General features: G+C 36.0%; 1 protein-coding gene across 2 annotated transcripts in view; it reads right to left on the bottom strand.

Annotated features, from left to right (window-relative positions):
• Nucleotides 1-14,092, bottom strand: part of LOC131437608 (zinc finger protein GLI2) — a 66,473-nt gene that overhangs the window by 20,455 nt on the left and 31,926 nt on the right. The window contains exon 1 of one of the 2 annotated variants that reach the window (XM_058607070.1): nucleotides 13,466-13,668. The exons of the other annotated variant lie outside the window; for it this stretch is intronic. The gene's annotated coding sequence lies outside the window, so the exon portion shown is untranslated. Of the gene's footprint in view, nucleotides 1-13,465; nucleotides 13,669-14,092 lie in introns of those variants that run through there. 2 annotated transcript variants of the gene reach the window in all.

Raw genomic sequence — 14,092 nt, 5'->3', positions numbered from 1 at the left:
CATTCATGCGGGGAAAGTCGTATGAAACGGTGATTTGTAATGGATTTTCACATGTATACTTTACACAGCTTATTAAAAAGGTTGTACTAGCTTGGATGTCTCTGTATTGTATTAAATACATTGTATTGTATGATATTAGCTTTGTGTTTCTCCCTGAAGGTCTGAAATGAGTAAGACGCACCCTTCTAACACCATCAGGCGGGTTTAAGCTGATATAGCGAAATTCTTTATTATATGGCCGGATGTTCTTGCTGGAAGGGGCCGGGTCCTCAAAACCCATTTTTACCTTCTTAACAGCACTTATATGAAAGCTATCTGATAATCAAATTCGGATCTACTGTAAGTCTACCCGCATATACTGGTAATGCCTTGAACTGATGGTGGCTTCACACATACACACATACATACATACATACATACATACATACATATGGGATAATGCCCTGAAAACAAGAGAAGACAAAACGCTGATAAAACTGTATTTCTAACTGAATTGGTATTATTAAAAGTCAAAATAACGGATATTATATCTTGATTTGGCCTATGTGATAACAAAATTCTAACAACAACATATGTAAATTGTTTTTTTTTTCTGTTTCAATTATAGAGGCTTTAACATTAATGTCATTCGCCTCTTCGGGACAGAAAAACTTTCTGACCCTATATGCGGGGTTGGGAATCGAACCCAGGCGGGCGGCGTGAAAGGCATCGACTTACCCATCACGCTATACCCGTCCCCTATGTAAATCGTTAATTTGTTATAAATGCAGTTATTACTAAATTCATTGGGGGTTTTGTCATACAAATCTAAACATAATAATTGCCGATTTGAGTAGTGACAGTGCTAAATCGGATCTGAGTATATATAAAACTGATTATATTCGCAAGCCTTGATGATTGATGATCAACCAATGTCCCATTAGACACATTAGTTTTTAATATCTGGTTCCGGAAACCCAGAAAATAGTGATGTGATGTGATGTGAAGTGAAGCCACCATCAGTTCAACGACTTGCCAGCGAATGCGGGTAGACTTACAGTAGCCCCGATATGACTCATACATTCACCTTCTTACTACAGGTTTTACCGAAAAACGAACAAAATGGGTTGGGCGGATGTGTAAGCAGAGTCACTTACTCGTATTCCGCAGGAATAAAAGACCCTCTTCCAACCATAATATCCCATGCAAATACATTGAGATTATTATGGTTGGGTTAGAAAAGCATGGCTCAAGTACTTTTTTACGTTTCGTCTTAGACTCGTCAGTGCAGAGCAGTTCAGATTGAAGCTTTAATTTGAATCATGTTTTGTGAAAATTGGTTTTACCGACGACACGACCTGCCACTCGTCTATCAAAACTGTATCGTAAATTTAACTACCCCTCAGTAACTGGAAATGTCAAATCGGAAACGTTAGTGAATTTTTTTAAACTGACAGCACAAGTTGATTTATTTATTGATTTTGAATAACAGTCACCATAACCTTGGTTACTGCATATCGAAGGCAAGATATATGTAAACAAAATAAATTTCAGATCGGTTATTATATTACGGAACATTTTAATGGATTTACCTGACTCGAGCGGAATGTAAAAATTTAGGAGTATGAGTTATGTCTTTTATAAAGCCAAGTTCAAAATTCAGGTCTTGACTTGAAACCGTTGTGTGAGAAAGAAGACATGGAAATGACCGACAACGAGCTGAGCGAGGCTTGTGCTCTGCGGTACCTGCATAACGTACGGTAAAATGATTTCTTTGTGGAATTCCACTCGTAATCCTCGAATAGTGGCCAACAAGGAGAAATACTGTTTTCACTGCTGCGCAATCAACCGACACAAAACAATTTTGACACCGGCATATTACACCGAATCCTACTGCCCAGAAAAGCTAGCAGTGGAAGTGTACGGATGAATCGCTGGAAGTAGATCATTGTCCTCGTTCGTTGGTTTTATCCATAGTTTCGATTAAATTCCGAAAATGCATTTCTGCTAAATTTGGACAAAGTTTAACACTAATATTCCACCGCTTTCAAAACATGTTTATTTGTTTTGGGGTTCCTTGGTAACCAGTACATAGCAACTTAAACAGTGTTGCTCGAGAAGATTATTTTTATCATTTACAAGGGGTCGCTTGATTTGTGGTAACTGGCGGTTAGCGAACAGTTTTAATGCTGATTTTTCTTCTGAGTGCCTGGTCGTGTCGTCGGTTTTACCGTTGCTGAGACATGAAAGTGAGTTCGGTTTTTGTGACTTTTCTTCAATGCTATCGGAAACGGAAATCGAGGACTAGTAGACCCAAAGTAGATTTATATATCCACTAACTAACAAGGTCTGCCAACTAAATGAATTATAAAAATTAGCACCTCCGTTTCGCATCGCTTTTGAAAAAATCCTCATGAAATTGAAAATTTTTCACTTATTGTGCTGTAATACCGGAACCAGAAGTCGAATCTAGATCAAATTCTCGAGGACTTTTTAAAGAATTTCAAGACCTTTTATTTGCATCTAAGTTCGGTTAAGAAGTTTCCGAGAAAATTGAGTGCGCATTTTCTCATAGATTCACACATATTGTCTTGTAATTCCGGAAGTTGGATAAAGATAAAACTCAATAGCGAGCTGTTTGTGTGTGTATATGACAAATAATGTCACTCGATTTTCTCAGAGATGCCTGAAACGATTTTCATAAATTTAGATTCAAAAGAATGGTCTTATGGTCCCATAGATCGCAATTGAATTTTATCCCGATCCAACTTCCGGTTCCTGAATTACAAACTGAATTGTCACTCACTATTCTCAAAGATGGCTGAACACATTTTCACAAACTCGGATTCAATTGAAATTCCTTTTGGTCCCATAGCCTCCTATTGAATTTCATTTGGATCCGACTTTCGGTTCTGGAGTTACATTGTTATATGTGAAAATTTAGGAAAATATGTTAACTCAATTTTCTCGGAAACTGATTAACTGATTTTCACAAACTAAGATTCAAATGGAAAGTCTTATAGTGGTTCGAAAACATTTCTGGGACATTTTATCCGGATCCGACTTCTAGTTCTGTAACTAAAGCGCGATAAGTGGACAAATTTTCTATTTTTCAGACATTTTTACAAACAAGGTACAAATCCCACAAACAGATACAAATCCCATAAAACTGACCGATAAATTCTTCTAATTAGCAGAACTTGTTAGTTCATAGGTACATAAACTTAATTCGGCACTACTGATCTTCCTATTACGGAAGCACCGAAAATAGTGAAGAAAAATTCCGAAAGGAAAACTCACTCCGATTTCTCAGCAATGCTTGAACCGATTTCCACAAATCTTTGAAATAGCGCTCATATTGTTTTTAAGGTTACTGTCGAATTTCATCCGTATCCGACTTTCGGTTCCGGAATTACAGGGAGAAGAAGGTTAAAAATTTTTATATCGTCACTTAAAGCTGCGAAGCAAAAAGCGAAAAGAGATTACTAAGCTGGGCTCGAAATTATTACAATCGTTAGTCATTGTTAGGAAACGGCCTCCTGGTTCCCGATTTACGATTCCAAAGGCAGCGAAAATAATGTTCAAATTCGCCAAAATGAAGCTCAATCTATTTTCTCCGAGATGATTTGGCCGATTTTTACGAACCTATTGTGCAAAAATTTGTTTTTAATTGCGTTTCGGAAAAATTCTTTTCAACAGTTTTCCAATGTGTAGATCATAATTGTTGCTTGCCATACGAACCAACTTCGGCTATTCCGGTACTCGGAATCCGGTTTCGGAAGTATTGGAGGATCTCTCGCAAATTTTTATCAAGACAGCCAAATCTATTTTCACAAACTTATAGATTCAAAGGATAAGTCGTACAGTTTCATACCTGGATTTATTGTGGGTACTACTTCCGGTTGCATAACTACAGGGTAAACAGGATTTGTAGATTTTGCTAGATTACGTCCGAAAAAACTTTCCTGATTCTATTCATTGAACATTAATTTTACAATTTGATGAAAAATCGTTCGACCGCTTCTGTTGAAAGCTTCCATGATATGAAATCGTGAAGTATAGCGAAAAAATATCTTGAATTTTCAATCGTTCATCAACAAGTTCTGTGCCAAAGTAATGTTTCTATTCAGTTAGAATCAGAATAGTTAAATGGAAAGTTTCACGATTCGTTTTAGCCGATGAACTGAATTTTGACTCAATTTTGACTCTGGGCAAAATCCTCAAAAATCAATATTAGTCCTACTATTTCCTGGAATAGCTCATGGGAGAATCGGTTAATGTTATATCTCACTGTGCGCAGTTTACAAAGCTATAAATAATACAAATATCAAGTAGACCTACTAGTTTTTACAAGCACTCTACACTCTAAATACACCCACCGCCATCCTCTCAAACAAAAAGTATTACAGTGTCAGCTAGTTGAGCGTATCGCCTTATCGCGAATACTTCATACTTTGGCACTTGTCTCTCTTCTGTCTATCTATCTGGTTGGTTTCTGTCTAGACTGAAGTAGTTTCCTTTCTACGCAGATCTGAGCTCAAAACTGCACCGGCTGAAACCGGATCGAAAACACTTTGCCTCAGACTTATCACCATCCGAGGGATTTCATGCAATCATTAGAGTAAAACTATTTCGTTGACTTCATTGTGTTCTTTCCCTTCTTGCACCAGTAAACGTACATATTAAGATTACGCAAGATTTGTTTCACTGCGCAAAAAACGGCTCGTTTGCACATGCTGCATGGTAAATACTTTGAAAACCAAATGATTTACAAAAAAAAATTATTTATCGCAGTAGGACTAAGGTACCCTTGATGTAGTAAAATTTTTTAAACCAATCCCAAGAACAAATTCCTTAAAACAGCATTGAAAAATGGAAATCACACTCTTCGGCCTTTACACAGAATTTTTGAAGGAACTTGGATGTCTGGTCTTTGAAAACATACCGCATTTGCAGAGGTGTTTTATAATTTCGATTCTAGCAACTTCTAATTTAGAGGTTTGCAGCTATCACAGGAAAAGATTTCAGTACAACAATTGTCTTCTTCAAGAACCTAATTTATACTATAAAGTCCAGACAACTCTTCCACTCTAATGAAGATCGAACTTTTTTGTTACATTCAAATTCTGCGAGAAAAGCTCGTGCTAACCAAATTCCCGCTCTGAGAGAGGTACTACTTCATTTGTTTTGCCGGATGTTTGACAGCATACTGAACGAAATCGATACTGTTTCTCGCACAGACACGCTTCACTCGAACCTACCGAATGCTAGTTTGGCTTCTTGGAAACAACGAGTTGAGATTGATATGAATTTTCTTTACAGTTTAACCTCACCAATATCATTTGACCTATTTTCTGAACATTGTTCTAGTTTTCAACTTCTCGACAAATGTTTTCGACTTTTTAATTGTACGCAGAATACGACAGTTTCGGTTCTTTCGAATAAAAATCCTTTCAATATAAAAAAGCGGGTGCGTCGTATTTAGATACTGAATTTCACCTTAATGCTTGTTCATTCTTAACAATTTAGAAATCTTCTATTTTGAGTTACTTGTGATTGTCTCATACTATTGAAAATTTTATCATAATTTGCTGAACATATTTCCGATACTATAAATAAAAAACTATGTTGCTACCAATACAATAAGAGATATTCACGATTAAGTTCTAACCTTTCTTGTATAGGGTAAATTTTGAAAGGCGTCCAATTGTAAAATAAGTCGTATTCACGACAAAAAAAATACCTTCTCTTTTGCGGAACATCGTGAACAGAGTTATATGTCAAATACAAAGAATCACTTTTGTCAATATTGTCCAAACGCTGTTCACTACGTTAAGACCTTTAATAAACAAGACAAAACGACATCAACACCAAAAGACAACGGTACTTCCTTTACATCGGACCCAAATAACTCTGATACATCTGAGGTGGCCATAAAATACAATAAACAACTCACATCAACGGAACCATCATATGCAATCAATGTAAAACAAGGTACGTCAGCTTTAGCTAACAACGATCGCAACTCCTGGGCAAATGCTATAACGATGTTCCCGCAAACAAACTTGACACCAAAAGCTTGGACGAAGGCGTAAATAGCGAACCACTGCTCTCAGTTCATTCTTTGGATACCAATAAGAGCGCCTCTTCTCCAAGGAAGAAAATAATAATGAGATCCAGATATAAAAATAAAATATTATATAATATTAAGTAATTTCTTGTGTATATTAAACGGTCACGTTATGGTCAAAGACAAATGAACCGGGAAGATTTGAATAAACAAAAAGAGAACCTGCATGCTGGAACAAAATTCGGCATTGGTAAAAATAATGTATATTTGTATTATTTTTTGGATATAAAGCTACAATTTTGCTTACACTTCAAATGCAATAAAAGATACCTAAATTGTCAAATGAATTATCGCAGGAATGAATAAATTTTCCGTGGTTCCCTCCGAAGTAGCTGGAAGTATTTGCACACGACCCTAATACGTACCAGTAGACGGCCATCAACACAGCCGTGTGCGGTACACTTTTACGAAACGGTACATTGTCGTCTCACTCTCACAACTATTACTATTTACGCATCAACTGTCAACGTCAATGAATTGAAACCCAAGGAAATGCATTTGACAATCAATATGACGAGATTCAATCATGAACATACAAAAATGCCAACTTGAGATGGCCTTGACCTACCGACTTTTCACCGGTTGATGCTACATGAAAGTATCATGGCTGGGTAATTTTTTTTCCTTGTGAACTTCACAATGCTTACCATCGAAAGGTTATCGCCAGAGGCTCGATCTGGTTCCGAAATAGGCATCTACGCGAGTGAACAAATTGATTCCAATTTGGTAGAATAATTATGAGGTTTCGTTGTAAAATATTTCAAAATGGAGCTCACCTCCATTTCTAAAAGAAGGACTGATTTTCAAGAACCTCAATCAAAACGATAGATTTTATGATTCCACCAGTTGCCAGATTTCATCCGGACTTCCGGTGCCAGGAATAACAGAATTCAGGGTTAACCAATATATAAGTGACAACGTAGAATAAGTAAAGAATCTTTAAAAGAGACTTCCTATCTTAATGTTTCCTATGTTTTTCGTTTTTGTATTTGTCTTTTTCGTTTTTCTTGTTTTGGCCTCTATATTCATTTATTTGGTTGTACACTTCATATTGATTTTTTCTTCTTTATTTGTTTTCCTCCTCTTCAGTACTTCTTCGTTCTGTGTTTGTCTTTTCTGTGCTCGCGTTTTTTGTGTTTGTCTTCTCAGAATTTGACTATTGCTATTGGCGAATCTTTAGTTTTCTTGTATTTGTTTTTTTTTTTCAATCTTTTCCCTGTCTTCATACTTTCTATTTCAGTCCTTTCTGTCTTGGTCTTGTGAATCTTTCATTATTTTTACGTTTCGTCTTTGACTCATCAGTGCAGAGCAGTTCAAATTGAACTGCTTAGTGCTAAACTCGGCAGTTCAATTTGAACCGCTAAGCAGACGTAAAGTTTCTGCTATTTACAGAACACTTTTTGTTTTGCAACGAAGTGCAATGTCTTTTCTGACGTGCCGAACGAAAACGTGTTTTCGACTATTTCTGGCCGATGCAGGTATGGTCATTTAGGGGTTAGCCAAATTTTGTGCTAGGGCACATAACCGTTTTTGTGAATCTTTGTCGTTTCTTGATTTTATCTTTTCAGTCATTACCTTTTCTATTGTTGTCATGACTATCTCTGTCTTTTCTACAATGGCCCTTTTTTATCATTTCTTGATTTTCTTAACTATCTTCGTATTTGCCTTGATTTTTTTCTGTAGTTATCTATTCTGTGTTGTCTTTGTCTTTGTTTATAGTATGTTCTCACTTTTTATATTTGTCCCAGATACATTTGTCTTTCCATTCTTTTTGCCTTTCTCATATAGAAAGGTTATGCAATCACTTGAAAAACCGACTAGTGAACTAGCCCGGAGGGCCAAGTGTCATATACCATTCGAATCAGTTCATCGAGCTGAGCAATGTCTGTGTGTGTGTTTGTATCTCAACCGATTTAGACAAACTTAGATTCAAATGAAAGGTCTCGTGGTCCCATACGGAATTCCTGAATTTCATCCGGATCCGACTTCCGGTTCCGGAGTTATAGGGTAAAGTGTGTTCAATATTGTACACCGTCACTTAACCCGGCGATACAAAAAACGTAAAAAATTTCCTAAACTGGTCTCAAAACTACACAAATCGATAGTCATTATCAGTAGGCAACTAAACAAACGATTCCGGCTATCCTGGTTACCGGTATCCGGTTCCGGAAGTACAAATAGAATACCACAATATTATATGTACATGAGAAAGGCATCATTACACCACTAGGTGGATTAAAACAGGTTTTTTTCATTTTGGTTTCCATCGTTTCTGATTCCGATACTCCTATATTTGCCTTTGCAGTCTTTGTCTTTTCGATCCTAGTATCTTTTTACTATTGTAACTTTTAACTTTGTTGTTTCTACCAACATCTTTCATATTTTTCTCTTCCTAGAGTTTGTGTATTCCACCTTTGTCCTTTCATTCTTCTTTCATTTTGTGTTTGCACTTTTATTTCATTGGCTTTTCTGTGTACGTTAGTTTCGTTATTCTACAGCAAAGTATCATGTTCGCATACAAAACTCGTGAATTTTTTCCTGATCCGACTTCCGGTTTCGGATTTACAAGGCGATGAGAGATTAACCTTTCAAACCGTCGCTGATGCGAAAAACGAAATAAATCTTAGAAATTTGGGCTCAACACTGTTCACAAATTGAAAAACTTGTGCAAAATTAAGCCTTAATGAATTTTTTTATATCATTTCATACAAAGTTTTTTTTCAATACAAAGTTTTTTAAATATCTCTTAATAATTTCATCAAAATGTCAGCAATATGACAATGGCAGCCCTTAGATGGATTAATTATAGTTATTTATTCGAGTTTTCAGTGGAGCCCTAGTTGTTCTTTCGATTATATCTATGCATCTCTTTTTGTAAACTCCATGTTTATCTTCATAGCATTTGTATTTTCTTTCTTAACCATCGCTTCTTTTTTACGTATAGTCTCCGTCTTTTGGGCACTTTGAGCATTTTATCTTTGACTTCTCTTCTGTCTTTTCTGGTCTGTACGTACGTCTTCCTGCGTTAATTGTTTATTTGCTCTGTACTGTCTTGTCGTTTCCACCTTAGCCTTTTCACTAATTTTGTTTTGTTTTCGTTTGTATTTGTTCTAGTTTAGAGGTGAATACGTCTTACTTTACTATGGGGCGCCGTTTCATAATTTACTTTCAGGGAGAGTGATAAGTTTTTGGTCGTGAATATCTCATGTTGTATCTAACGTATCTACATAACTTTTGCTACATGCCATCGGAAATATGATCAGCATTCTATGATAAAATTTTCAGTTGTATGACATAGTTGTCGTATGTTTGAGCCCCACCCTGGATGGATTCGTAGTGTCAGTAGAATCGTAGCACCAGCCATGCAAAGGTTATGTACACTCTAAATCGGCTGCGAAGTCTGTTGAAACAGAAGGAAAAAATCCAATACAGGAATGTAATACCAAGGCTTTGCTTTATGCAAAACTATGCAATTTTTCTAGCCGTTAGAACTGCCCATTTACCCAAAAGCTACAAACGAGATCACGTAAACAGAAAAACGCTCCACAAAAATTGCTTCAGTATTGAAACAATCCGCATAGTAAGCAGTTCTGCTGCGGGACGATTTAGTTTTGTGCACAAGGACAATAACATCAGCATTCAGCTGTTTGTCGTTTACATTGGAACAAAATAAACCGAAAAGAGAATAACGTCAGAGCAAAATCTACTAATCAACCGTTTTAAGAACAATAAATGATTACAAAAGAGCTACAAGAATGTTTCAACTGTTCAAATATGTAAATCGTTTGACAAACCGCTAGTAGTGCAAACTTCGCACTAAACGAGTGTTAATAAAAGCAACATTTAGCTGCAGCCTCATTAAATTAGAGAATATTATTCGTATTCACGTCAATCCGGTTACGTCTTTCGCGGTAAACGAGGTAAACAGTAGTCCTTACTGTAGTTTTTGATTATCTCCGTTCTTTGTTCAATTGTTTCTTCTGTTATTTTTGTGAACTTTGCTATTTCCATTGATTTATGCCCTTTTCGTTCAAACAAAACGCGTTGTTTTTTACCTTAAAATTTTCTCAAAGATGAGTGAACCAATTTTAACAAACTTCGACTCATTTTGGAGCTACATTTGGATCATTGATTAAGTTCGAAGATCAATTAGCTCAATCAATCTCTGGTTCCAGAGATAGGATGGTATAAGTGACGCAATCGAAAGAAACACCCAATTATTTCAGAGATTACTGAACCGATTTCAACAAATTAGGTTCATTTCAAAGCTACTATTAGGCCATTCATCAAGATCAAAAATCAAATGGCTTTGACTTTTGGTTCCGGAGATATGATGGTATAAGTGACGTAACCGAAAAAAACCTGTTTTAATCCACCTAGTGGTGTAATGATGCCTTTCTCATTTAATTCTCTCCTGTATATTACAGTAGAAATTTCTTGAAATACTACAATATAAAAAAGTTAAGAAAATAGTACCGAAGATATCTGTTGCATAATACACTTACATTGATATACTACATTTGAATTTAAGTTAGTAAAAATCCATTCAATCATATGTGAGAAAATAAAGTGAGCTCCATTTTATCATATTTGATTATTATTGCCGGTACTTCCGGAGCCGAAAGCAGGATATTAGTGGCGTAGTGACATTCGGTTCATTTAACCATACACTAACATGAACTACAAACTTATTTACGGTTCTCTATGACGATTTGAATTTTGGAAAATAATGTACCGGTAGTCCGACTTCGATAAAATTCAGCAAATCATTTATGGGACTATCAATGGTTTATTTGATTACAGAGTCTCATGGTCTGCAAACTAAAGAAAATCACTACCCAACATAAAAAAAAGTAGCTCAAGAACAAAGTATTCCTGAAATTGACGTTTTCATACTGAGCACCCTATCTCCGGAACCAGGGGTTTGATCCGAATGAAAATTGGGATATTCTTATGGCATCTTAAGAACTTCCATCTCCGAGAAAAGTAAGTGAAATTATTTTCACATTTTTAATGCACTATTTCCATATTTTTGGGGCATATCAGCCTATAAAGTTGGATATGAAATTCCGGAACTTTGTTTGGAACCATGAAACCTTTATTTTGAATGTAAGTTTGTGAAACTCGGTTCAAACATTTTCGAGGAAATTAAGTGATATTTATTTCATATTTTTGGTGCATATCATCCTGTAATTCCGGAACCAGAATTCGGATCTAAATGATATTCAGGAACTTTGTGTGGGACCATAAGACATTTAATTTGAATCTAAGTGTAATTCCGGTACCGGAAGTCGGATCCAAATGAAATTCGGGAGCTTTGTATGGGACCGTAAGACCTTTTATTTGAATCTAAGTTTGTGAAATTCAGTTTAGCCATCTCCGAGAAAAGTGAGTGACAATCTCTATCACACACACACACATACGTTTGCTCAGTTCATCGAGCTGAATCGAATGGTAAATGACATTCGGCCCTCCGGGTCTCGGCTGAAAAGTCGGTTTTGGCAGTGATTGTATAGCCTTTATATATGAGAAAGGCAATCCCGGGTAGGTGTAAATAGCAAACAAAGGTCAAAATAATAACAAATTTTACCATCATATCTTGGCTTGATGTTTCTGTGTTGTCATAGCGATACTTGATATTTTCGTGATATTCCATCAAGGGATCAAGACATTGTACAATATCTGTTCAACATCAAAATTAGTTATAATATCTTATTTCGTTATTGATGAGCTATTTCAATTTCATTAAGTAAATTGATCCAGTAGTTTTATCTTCAAATAAAATATCATTGAATAAACTGCATCAGAATCAGATAAGAGAAATACTTAAGATGTTACTCTATTCTAAATGCTAGAATATAAAATAATTAACAAATTCATCTTCTATAAATATTTTGTTCTTTTTTTTTTTTTTTTTTTTTTTTTTTTTTTTTTATAGAAGCTTTAACATCTTAGGTCATTCGCCTCTTCGGACCAGAAAATCTTTCTGACCCTATGTGCGAGGTTGGGAATCGAACCCAGGCGGGCTGCGTGAAAGGCATCGACTATCCCATCACGCTATACCCGTCCCCATTTTGTTCTTGGTTTGATATTACAATGACAGAATTCTTTATTTTGTTGCTATTTTCTCAAGCAGGCTTTGTTATAATTTTTGATATTTTAACTCTTATTTCAAACTAAATAATGTTAATTTCTACCATTGAGATGTTTGATTTTAATAACAGAATTTGGTATTGGTTTGCAAATCACTTCTACCCGGGATACGCGTTATTTTTACCTCTTATTTTTCTCGGAGATAGCTTAACCGATTTCAACAAACTTAAGCTCGGTTTAATGCTACCATGTGTTCATAGAACAAATTTAAAGTTCAAATAGCTGTCACTTGCGGATATAATGATATAAGTGAACTCATCACCGCTCAATATTTTCGGGAAATTTTAGATACGTTCTCGACTAAAATTGGGCATTGGATAGATTTTGAAGTTCATATGGGTGACACGTCAAGTTTCGGAGTTTGAGAAATGTTGCCTAATATGTGACATAAACTCTAAAGCATACTTTTGTGAACTACTCGAATCAATCTGAATAAATAAGAGTAAAAAATGAGCCCAAATTTGTGTCAGAAATCATCTTCATAAAAAAGCAATAAATATTTTAATGAGACTGTTTCGTTGAAAGAGAGAGGCATTGTTACACCACTAGGTGGATTAAGAATAGGTTTTTTTTTATCTTCTGACGTCTTTTCCTTTCCATTTTTTTAGTCATGTTTAGTGTATTAATCTTTTGAATTCTTCTGCTTGTTTTGTTTTCCATGTCTTTTTTACCGTTTATTTTCGTCAGATTTGTCCTATTATCATTTTTGTTGCTTCCCCTGTCGTCTAGTTTTATTTATTTGAGCTTTGTCTGTCACGTATTTTTCTCTATTCTAATTTGTTTGTTTTTTTTTGTAATTTTGTCCCTTCTGTCGATTTTTTTTCGTTTTCTCTTTCATTTCTCTCTATTTTGTCATAGTCGAAGACTCAGCGTAAACAAGTTTTTCAATTGCATAGTGTTTTAAACTGAGCCGCACAACAGTGGTTCATTTATTTTGTTTAAAACTCATAATAATACTATGATGATTGTTTACATGATTTTGTATGATTTATGATGCAATAGCAAGTCATGCTCTCATAAAATGCTCAACCAAAACCAAAAGTCTATAATAAAAAATACGAACTGTCTGCTGACATTCAGTGTCTACTGACACAAGCAAAACAACTAACACTAACTAACTAACTAACTAATCCATACCCTTATCGCGGCCACCCAAAAGCGACCGTTGGGATGAACTAGAAAATGTGCGGTGAAGTTACTCACAGGGAGCTTGGCGAAAACCTTGCATCGTGAGTACACCGGTTCGAACCAGTTTCCGAACAACGAATTCCGCGATAACAAATCGTCCGTCTGATAATAAACAATATAAACTTTTCCACAGAGCTACCACGAGCCACAGTTCTATCTATTTTTTGTGTTCATTATTTCTTTACTAGTTTTTATAGCTAAGACCCGCGAGATAAGGCCTGAACTCGCAACCGTCTCGAACTGGAATCACGTACCGATGAAATGATGCAAAACGCGAGGTTTCCTGCTCCTTTCGAGAGGGCCAATCAGCTATTTCGGTTTCGCATGGAGCGACCAGTGGCAGATGTCTTCGAGCAGAGTGAAACAAAAGACAGTTGTGAACCGAGCGTGTTCCTGTCTACTTTCAACCACCACCAGAACCTACCACCCGATCCAACCGATTTGAATCCATGAATCGCAAACCAGTAACGCCATTGAGTGTGTACTTCGAGCGTACTGATAAGACCGCAAACCGATTCAAACCGGACTCAAAGTTACTTGGGGGGTAATTTAATACTCCGGCGGTATAAATAGGTGTAGGTTACCCATCCGCACTACAGGGTAGTTGTTTGTATTGTGATACAAAGTCTGACTGGATCTGAA

Source organism: Malaya genurostris, chromosome 3 (genome assembly GCF_030247185.1).
Source record: "Malaya genurostris strain Urasoe2022 chromosome 3, Malgen_1.1, whole genome shotgun sequence".
In the NCBI taxonomy this organism is placed as follows: Eukaryota; Metazoa; Arthropoda; class Insecta; order Diptera; family Culicidae; genus Malaya; species Malaya genurostris.
This window is presented reverse-complemented; position numbering and strand designations above follow the sequence as displayed.